Raw genomic sequence first — 10,669 nt, 5'->3', positions numbered from 1 at the left:
ACTCTTATTTATAATTCTAATTCATTTTAATATATTTATCAACTGCTCCGTGTATTGCCTGATTGATTCAGTACTCCAGTGTGAAACCAAAGGATACAAACTTAACTACAATATTCACATTACCTTTATTTTTTTAACACATGGTCAGCGGCACTAAACATTGTGTTTACAATGGAAAAAGACAATAAACACTGTTAATAAATAATTAAACATTGTGTGCTATTTTGGTACCGTATTAATCAAATACATTTGAAAATTATAATATGTTCTGGTATAATGGCCATAAGGCTGTAATCTTGTATACACTTATGTGGGAATAAGTCTTGTTGAACTAGCTGGAATTTACTTCTGGGTAACCATGCATAGGAATACAATGCCAGTTGCTTTGATTTTACTGCCAGAGAATATGCTTAAAACTACAGACCTAGGCAAACATACCTGAGAGAATCAACATAACTTTTTATTAAATAAGCATAGAAATGGGGTGCTCATCCCTGAAGTCCATTTCAGGAGAGATTCAGTGCAAAACGTTAGCTGAAATGTGTCTTTTATTAAAGGTCTTAGCAAGGAAGATAAATACAATTGGTGTGCCAATGTACTGTCAGGGTACTTTGACACAGACAGGATGACCAGATGTCATAAAACATAAGGCATTCAAGAAAAATGTAGGACATTACAAAATAAAAGCTAAAAGCACTAATGTAAATATAAATTCATTTTATATGATTTATTTACAGCTATATTAGTATACTGTATTAGTTACTCAACTGTAGTTTTCTGATGAAGTTATTAAAATGCCTTGTTTGCAATACACTCACAGAACTCTAAATAAGGCAAATATATAAAATTGTATTTTGATAACAACAAACTTTTGTCTTCGTCTACATTTAAATTATTCCTTTCATTCATCTATTCAGTTGTAATTAAGAGGGGAAAAACCCTTTCAAGATATGCATTGTGTCCCCAAGCAGCCCATTCCCTAATACATTTATGTTATTTTCCCCTCCAAGAAACAAACATACCCTGAGGTCTGGGACAAGCTTGCTGCTGCTCCAAAGGATCCATTTGATCCCTCTAGTTGCAGTGAGGACAGGCTGCCAAGTAGAAGGGGAATAGCAAACATGGTCATGGTCAAAATGAAGGACATTTTGGCATTCTTTCTGGACAGAAGGTTGAAATGTAGAACATGGAAAAAGAGAACATCTGGTCACCCTGGACACACTGGGCTTCTAGCACTACCAATCAAGAGGCAATGTGTAATTATTCCACCTTTTCATCTATGATAGAATTGTTTTTTATTGGAAGAACGACAGTGGAAGAAGTGGTGGAGAAACCCAGAACAGTAACAAATAGAAGATGACATCTGCATCTTCTGTAGAACTGCATGAATAAGGCAGGAGTATTATACAATAAAAGCCATACCTAGAAGCATGGAACTGAGAAGACAGGACCTTTTTCATCAAGCAAACTGAAACCCTTGTCCACTTTCCAGCCTTTATTACTGTGCTTGAACACTATGTTCAGCCAGTGTATGAAGTGAGTATTGGCAAAATGCTGCTGAAAGGTAGTTCTGGGGCATAAGGAGCTGGGGATGTTTAGTCTGGAGAAGAGAATGTTAAGAGGTGATATGATAGCCCTGTTTAAATATTTGAAGGGATGTCATATTGAGGAGGGAACAAGCTTGTTTTCTGCTGCTCTAGAGAACAGGATCCGGAGCAATGGATGCAAGCTGCAAGAAAAGAGATTCCACCTCAACATTAGGAGGAATTTCCTGACAGTAAGGGCTGTTCGACAGTGGAACAAACTCCCTCGGAGTGTGGTGGAGTCTCCCTTCTTGGAAGTCTTTAAACAGAGGCTGAATGGCCATCTTTCAGGTATGCTTTGATTGAGAGTTTCTGTATGGCAGGGGGTTAGACTGGATGGCCCTTGTGGTCTCTTCCAACTCTATGATTCTATGGGATGATGAGAAATGTGAGTTGAAACCTCATGGCCACAGATTTCACTACAGTAAGCAAAATGCAAAGCTGGCCCCAATCAGCTTAAGTCCAAATATTTTGCCTTGAGCAAAGTTCATACCAGGCAATCCGACTTCTCTTGTCTCTGAGTCATTATGAGTCACTTCAGACCTCATTAAATACAGTGAACATTTGCTTCCTGTTCTCTCCCCACCCCAGCTAGTTCAGAACTCCTGGCCGTATTTAAGAGCACATACAGAGGACAAGCTTACTACTTAACAAGTGCACAGGTAGTTCTGGGTTCCATAAACTCTCTGTGCATATCCACTCACTCCCCTCCTCACAAATTAAGCAAATTGCAGCTGTTAGGGTTGCACCAAAATTCACTGATTATGAACTTAAATAAGGGCTTATTTCTTGGGTGTTTCCTCTAAAATTTGGTTAAGGTTTTACTGTAGGCAAAATTAACAACAACAGAGAAATGGAGGAGGGTTTTATAATCTGATCACAGTACCAAAAAAAAAAGGTTTAAAAAGATTGTTAAATACTAGTGCAGTGGCAATTCATTAAGCAGAAAAGGGTGTGAACGAAGTTTGGAAACAAGGTATTTATGTTAACAATAAGAAATCTGTACAGTAGGCCTTGTTTAATGGAAGTCATGACAGTTTATTGTTCATGTGTTCACTCATCACATGGGAGCACACATGTACACTGGAAAAATGTGCATGCAACCCAGAAAGCCCTGCAGCTGCCAGGAGAGTGGGCCCCGTGTGCCCCCAGTGGCCCAGAAAGCCCTAAAGGAGGGTGCGCCCAAGACCTCAGGAAGACCCTGCAGGGGGCGGGGGACTGACCTGGTGTCACCCCCTCTTCTGTGGTGTCACAACTTCTTGAATTTCTACAGAGACTGGCCATTTCCAACAGCAGAGGTCCATGCATGTACATCTGCAGGAATTTTTCCAGGGGAAGCTTCATAGTGTTATATAAACATGCATCTGCACATTTTCTTTGTGTGTATGCAAAAGCAGACCCCCACCATGCCAGGAAAATGAGGGCTTTTTGGGGGGAGGTTGCATCAGCTAACTAAACTTTTGCATGACTTCAGTGTTGTACTGCAGACCTCCCATTTCAAAGCTACTCTCTCAAGCCTCAGAGCTTGAGTCTCTCTCTGCTTCTAAGCTTTCCATGGATTCTTCCTTCAGGATCAGTAATCACAACCCCTTCTTCTAAGCCTGTAAGTGTGCGATTTCATTTCATCACTCCCCTATTCAGTTAGCTCTGTGTATGTTGGTTAGATGTGTGTGTGTATGTGTGTTTTATATTTCTTTAATAAAAGTCTCATATAGGCAAGTTAAGTGTTCCCCAAACTAATGATAGATAGATTTAGGGTTGCCATAATTCTCAACTATAAACCAGGACAAAATGTAGGACAAAATTTAAACCAAAATTTAGGACAATTGTAGGATAAAATTTAGCCCAAAATGTAGAACATTTAAGAAAAATGGAGGACCTTAAATGTCCTACATTTTGGGCTACATTTTATCCTACAATTGTCCTAAATTTTGGTCTAAATTTTGTCCTACATTTTGTCCTGGTTTATAGTAGAGAATTATGGCAACCCTAGATAGATTGCTGCTGGTGGGGGAGGTTCTCCTAGCCCCACACATTTGGGGTAACACAACACCCCCAATAAGCAGCCTGACACACTGATATTGCAATGGAGTGTGTACCACATTAATTAGCAGAACAGGATGTGGCTTGGATTTTCCTCTTCAGGCACCAAGGCTGCTTCCAGTCAGATCACTCCTAGCAGGGCTGGATGTGAAGGGCAGAGATAATTCAAAATTTTGTTAGGAAGGTGATTCATGCAAACTTTTTTGATTTCAAGTCAAATAAGAATAATTTACAAAAGTAAGGCCCCAATTTTTTTTAAAAAAAAGTCTTATTCCATACTCTTTTGGGAGGGGGGGGGTTGAGAGAAGGAATTGGGAATGGTAAATATATTGGATATTAAATGCAAGTCTCTTTGTGTCCAGTAGGACTTAGAAGATAACATGCTGAACATTAAGGAAAATAAATGAGTGAAACAAAATTCAGGAGATGAAACGTTTCATTATTTCATCAAATCACTGTTTCTTACTAATTCTAACCCCTAGTGCTAGTAGACCAAAGCTCTTCCTCTCTAAGGTAAAGCAGAATTACAGCAGTTTTCCTAGCAGATTTCTCAAACTGTTTGGGATATTTCCTGTTTGCTCATTCTGCTGATGTTCTGTGAACACTTGTGGGTGCAATGTAGCTATGCTGAGTGGAAAAAGATGAAGGCCCACAGACCTAAATGGGTGTTACGCAGTTGGGGAGAAACAACGTGTTTCTTTAAAAACAAATTATTATATAATACCAAGAACTTGTTACTTTAAACATGAATGCCTGTTAGCATCCATGAGGTGTAAAAAATAAATAGATTTAAAGCAACCCACGAAGTGTGGCTTTGGCATCGGACATGTAACAATCCGGTTTGACACCGCTTTAACTGCTTTGGGCTTAGCTATAGCACTGTCTCTATTTACATAACAAACATAACATATTTAGTTTCCCTTTTCTTTTTTTGCCTTACAGGCTAATAAAAATTCATTTACATTGATAGTAGTAAGCCAGCATATAATAACACTGGAATTCCATACAATGTGCTCAGAGCATGGATTACTACTAAGCTACACAAAACAAAGAGCTAATTTACCTTCCTTTCTCCCTAGTCCACAGGGTTATTTTTCTTCTGCCGTCCTTTGTACTCAGCTCCTCTTCTTTCTCCACCTGGTACAGGAGTTTCTTTATTTCCTTACTGGACTCTGTGCTGTGAAGGAGACCAATCAGCATATAACTTTCCTAGCTTCCTGTCTCTCCCAGTTCGTAGGTGTGTTCATTTGTACTCACCTGAAAAAGTTAGACACAGATGAAATACCTTCAGCTTGAGGGAAGGCAGAAAAACTTCAACCTGATTCCAGCAGCAGCCGTGAGAGACAATACCAGACCTAGGTTTACAAAAAATATATATAACGAACTAAGATCAAACATGTGACACCTACCAGGTAAGAGAACTTGGATCTTGTCTCTCAGTCGCAGTACAAAGAAGCAAACTGCTCTGTTGCTACATTCCAGAAATGCATTGAGCAAGAGGGTGGGGCCTTACACAGAAATTCCAGATGAGCCTGCGTCGGTCATATTTAGTCAAGAATGTAGTGAGCTCTGATAGGCAATTTCCAGACAAGGAGAGTGTCCCACCATTTTAAGATGCCAAGTGAAATACATGATCAGCCCTTTCCTTTCTGTTTGTAGCAAAGGGCCTAGTTTCATTATTGTTGGATAAATACTTTAATGTCAAGACTATCTTGCTGGGTCATTAGTTTACCTCTTCCTTCTTTTCTTCCTGCAAAAGATGATAGGTGAGTGAATCTTTCAGTAATTAGATCACCTGGGCTGAAACCACAGTTAATAAAGATTTTTACAGGAGAGTAGTTGGATATGAAACATATATTCTGCTAGGATAAGTACAATATTTTTAAAATTAGTATTCAGTAGTTGCTAGGTAGATCTTCTTGTGAGCCTTCTTTCAAAAATCAGGAGTTCAGTTGAGGTATTATCTTGTCCCCCATCACATTGGGTTTTATCCTGCCAAACAGCACATCCCTTGGATTCTGGACAATTGCAGTGCTGGCTTAATTAGAGACCATGTATGAAAAAAACACATCTCGAAGTACATGTTGTATGAATACATTTGTGTTGTTCTTTACAGCCATCTGAAAAAGGCCCTAAAATATTACCAGACCAACATTTGGCTGGCTTTATAAAGATAAGTATCACATAACTTTTTTAAACAGAGGCTAGATGGCTATCTGTCAGGAGTGCTTTCATTGTGTCTTCCTGCATGGCAGGGAGTTAGACTGGATGATCCCTGGGATCTCTTCCAACTCTATGGTTCTATGAACTTCTGTGTGTTTCCAAGGGGTTAAACAGCCAGCCGCAAAGGAGTGGCTTGCCACTGCCCCTTTGAGCGCTGGATTGGGGCTGCAGGAGCCGCATGCCGTGGCTCCGATCTGGATATTTGCAAGGTCCAAAAAAAGCTGCCCTTGCTATGACAGTGGTAGCTTTTCCCTATTTCTTTGGCGCAGTGTGTCTAAACACTGTGCCAAAGAAGTGCAGTGGATCTGCCCACTGTCTGGTTATCCTGGTGGCTTCCTTGTGGCTTCCTTGTGGCTTGGGGGTGAAGTAGGAGCATGAGGCATGTGGTTGCCATGCCCCACTCCACCCCGATGCTGCCCTTTTGGCTGGTTTGTACAGCCCCCAAAATCATTTCTGACTTATGAAGGCCTTAAGGCAAACTTATCACTGAGTTTTCTCGGCTTCTTTCTTACATGGTTTAAATTGGATACTAATTTTTGTAGTTTTCCATAATTAATGAGGCAGTTGAGGATAACAGCCATGATGAATAGACTGGGCTTGAACTCTGGACACTTTCATAGCTTCCTTCCATGTTTAATTTGCTGACTTTCTATGACTTTCGTGTTATATAGAGATGATGACTGTGAAAAGGCAAAGGCTCTCCCTCAAAGAACTTGACTCTTACTACCTCCTTCACTGAAAGGTGAAATTAAAGAGAAGTGGTTAACCTGTATTGGTTGGAAGAACTCAGATATAACTGCGGAACACAGAGGCAGGGGGGAAACAGATATACAAATTCCAGGATGTTCTGGAACTGTACTACTACTAGCAGAAAGGGCTTTTGAGGATCTTTCCAGGTAATAACCAAGATAGTTGGGCCTATACACATTGATTATCCCTCCTCTTCAATTATGGAATCCAAAGCATTCCAAAATCCAAAATTATCCACATGCGTTGTGAGATATTGACCCCTTTGCTTTCTGATGGTTCAGTGTACACAAACTTTTAAGCTTATTGCACAGCGTTCTGGGAACCTAATGAGAGTGGAACGCCATAAACTTTAACTGCAAGGTTTGGTTCCCATCGAATTCCCATTCTGAGCTCAAAGTGTTCCAACAGCGGTCCAGGGTGAGAACCGTAGAAAACAGTTCTCAGCCAGCTGGAACGTTTCCATACCAGTCCAGGAGAAGTTAGTGTAGTAATCCTATCCATTCCCATTCCGTCTTCATGTTCTGATTGGCTAGGACAATTTCCTCTTTTGCCATCCTAAAGCGTCTACAAACTCTAATGTTCTTCCAGGTATGAAGTGCCATTTAAAATATATATATATCAGCATGTTAATATGTCGGAAGGTTTTTTTTTCTCAAAGCCGAAATGGTTTTCTCCCCAACCATATTTAAACAAATGTTTACATGCGAATTCTGTTTTAGTTGTTATTGATATACATACATACATAGACATGCACATGTGTGTGTGTGTGTATAAAATAATAATCGGTGTGGATATGTGTGTGTGTGTATTCACATATGCATATGTTTGTGTATGTATATGTATGTGTGTGTGTGTGTGTATATATCTAGTATTATTGCTATATGCATATATATATATATATACACATATGCATATGTATGTATGTGTATATGCATATATGTATGCAATGTGTGTGTGTGTGTGTGTGTATATATATATATATATATATGGCATATGAAATATTAAATATGTAATCATTCAATATATATTGAACGTACTCGGTAAAAGTATCCATTCAAAGTGCGGTACTGTGCGATAAAATGTGTTCCCATTACGTTATCATTCCATTATTACTTCTTGAATGCCATGAATCCCGTTCCCAAATCATTATCTCACAGAATGTTTCCGGGACTCGATGGGAATGTTACAGGTTCTGATGCAATAAGCTCCTTTGTTTCATGCACAAAATTATTAAAAATATTGTGTATAAAATTACCTTCAGGCAACCTGTATAAGGTGTATACAAAACATAAATGAATTTCATGTTCAGACTTGGGTCCCATCTCCCAGATATCTTATGTATATGCAAATATTCCAAAATCCAAATGAATGAATGAATGAATGAATGAATCTAAAATCCAAAACACTTCTGGTCCCAAGCATTTCAAATAAAAGAGCCTCAATCTACAGCCACATGCACATACTCCCCTGAAATTGATGGGATTTGTTGATTATAGAGTTGGAAGAGACCACAAGGCTATCAAATCCAGTCCCTTGCCATGATCAATACGTGTGTGTGTGTGTGTGTGTGTGTGTGTGGACATGTGTTTCTCATCTGTGTATGATAGTTGTAACAATTAACATGACAATAAGCAGGAATAAAAAACAATTCAAGGCAATTTTTCAATAGCTGTTCTACAGTATTTCTGCAATACCCAGATGTCTTTCCTCAAGAAAGTACATCTGTTAAAATAGTTATTTCACAACAAACTAAGGTTTTGTAACTAGAAAGGCTTTTTTTCTAGCCACCATCTTAGTCACAACATCTAATGTTGTAATATAATAGTGATGCTGCTGCAAACCTAGTCGAGCAGATGATCAATACAAGTCATCAGCTTGCCCCTATCACTTTTTCATATTTGTATGTTATTTTTATTATGACTTTACTACACTATACATATATGTCGAGAAGCTGGAGTGTGTCAAGAGGAGGATAACCAAAATGGTGAAGGCTCTGGAACCCATGCTTTACAAGGAGAAGAGTTGGGTATGTTTAGCGTGGAGAAGGGAGGATTAAGAGGTGATATGATAGCCTATTGAAATATTTGGAGGATGGAGCAAGCTTGTTTTCTGCTGCTCCAGAGATTAGGCCACAGAGCAATTGATGTTATTGTGGGGTTTCCTACAGATGCCCAAGTCAGACTGAGAAACTGATGCTAGAACAGATGAGCACACACTCTGAAATGAGAGATGTGGTAGTAATGGGTGATTTCAATACAAATATAGGCCCAATACATATGGACAGGAAGCGGTGTGGCAGTGCCTATTCTAGGGTTCCAGACCTCGCAGCAACCACTTGGTTGGGAACCCTAGCACATGAAGCTGCCATTATCATAGTGGCCTCCCATCCACATGGGGGCTGCCATGATGACGTACATGACATGCAGCATCTCCACGTTGTACACAGGAAGCGATGCAGCCCATATGACAGCACAAAAAAGAAGCTGCTCTAGGCAGCTTTTTCCTGCCTGCAAATCATTGGTGTGGCAACTGCACAGCTACACAAATGATCCGGAGGAGAAAGGAGCTGCTCCTTTCTCCTCCTTCATGTCAGGGTGCATTGAGCACATGAGGTGCAAGGGCACCCCTTTTCTGGGCCAAGGAGAAGTAGCATTTTGTCATTTCTCCTTGTCCTGGAAAAACACCGGATTGGGGCCACAGTCCAGGGTTTCCAGGGGCTGCATAGAGCTGTCCCTTACAGCGCTGTCTGTACAGCCCCTTAGTGTCTAGATCAAGGGAATAAATTCTGCTTTAGTCAGGCCTTATCTGGAATACTGTGTCCAGTTCTGGGCACCACAATTCAAAAAGGATGTTGACAAGCTGGAGTGTGTCCAGAGGGGGGTGACAAAAATGAAGGATCTGGAAACCATGCCTTATGAGGAGAGACTTAGTGAGCTGCGTATGTTTACCCTGGAAAAGAGGTGGTTAAGAAGTGATATGATAGCCCTGTATAAGTGTTTGAAGGGTTGTCATATTGAGGAGGAAGCAAGCTTGTTTTCTACCACTCCAGAGACTAGAGCACGGAACAACGGATGGAAGCTACAGGAAAAGATATTCCATCTCAACATTAGGAGGAACTTCTTGACAGTAAGAGCTGTTTGACAGAGGAATGCACTCCTTCAGAGAATGGTGGAATCTCTTTTGGAGAACTTTAAACAGAGGCTGGGTGACTATCTGTCAGGAATGCTTTGATTGTGAGTTCTTGCATGGCAGGCGTTGGACTGGATGGCCGTTATGGTCTCTTCCAGCTCTATGATTCTTTTATGTGAAATCTGTAGCAATTAAATTTAAGCAGCTGACTCTTCGCAAGACCCAAATGGGTTTTCATATACAAAAGATATTTCATCACAGAATTTTATGTAGCACTTAAATCTGCCTTTCAGACTTATAATTGTTCAGTTTCCACTAGATGGCAGAGCAAACACTGCCAGTGATTGCATAACTTTCTTCTTCTAAAATGTATTTCACACACACACACACACACACACACACACACACACCCTGTGGGAACATTTTAAGTTATTCACATAACTAGATATATTCAGAAGAATAGATATCAGTTATAATCCAATCAAGAACCTTTTTGCTCAGCCTAATATAATTCCATTTATATTAGTGGAATAACTTTAAGAAGAATTACTTGAAGTATCCAGTTGAATTGAATGAACATTTTTAATGTATATCTTTTAATGTTTTTAAAGGGCAAACTGTGAAATATGTAACCTGATGAAAATGAATAATGAAATGATGAAAATGAATAAAAATCTAGCAAACAAACAAACAGATTTGTTTAAATCTATATACCCAAGAATGTGAGTAATATTATATTTTGATCGGATTAAAAATTTGATAGAATTAAAAGACCACCCCATCCATCCCTCTGATAATAACTGAGGTCACTGCAGTAACTGAATAATGAACTAACGGTCAGGTTTAAGAGAATCTGTGCCCAAAATAATTCTTCACCCAGGTTTATATAAAATGCATAATAGATAATAAGGTGGAATTCTACAGCTATACTTACATTTGTG

General features: G+C 39.5%; 1 long non-coding RNA gene across 1 annotated transcript; it reads right to left on the bottom strand.

The window, feature by feature from the left end:
• Positions 1-3,528: 3,528 nt before the first annotated feature.
• Positions 3,529-5,097, bottom strand: LOC121931605. The gene is made up of 3 exons (XR_006104183.1): positions 5,036-5,097; positions 4,690-4,883; positions 3,529-3,767 (listed from the first exon to the last, which is right to left on the bottom strand). It is a non-coding gene; the product is annotated as an uncharacterized LOC121931605 (long non-coding RNA).
• Positions 5,098-10,669: the final 5,572 nt, after the last annotated feature.

This window comes from Sceloporus undulatus, chromosome 5 (assembly GCF_019175285.1).
Source record: "Sceloporus undulatus isolate JIND9_A2432 ecotype Alabama chromosome 5, SceUnd_v1.1, whole genome shotgun sequence".
Lineage (NCBI taxonomy): Eukaryota > Metazoa > Chordata > Lepidosauria > Squamata > Phrynosomatidae > Sceloporus > Sceloporus undulatus.
This window is presented reverse-complemented; position numbering and strand designations above follow the sequence as displayed.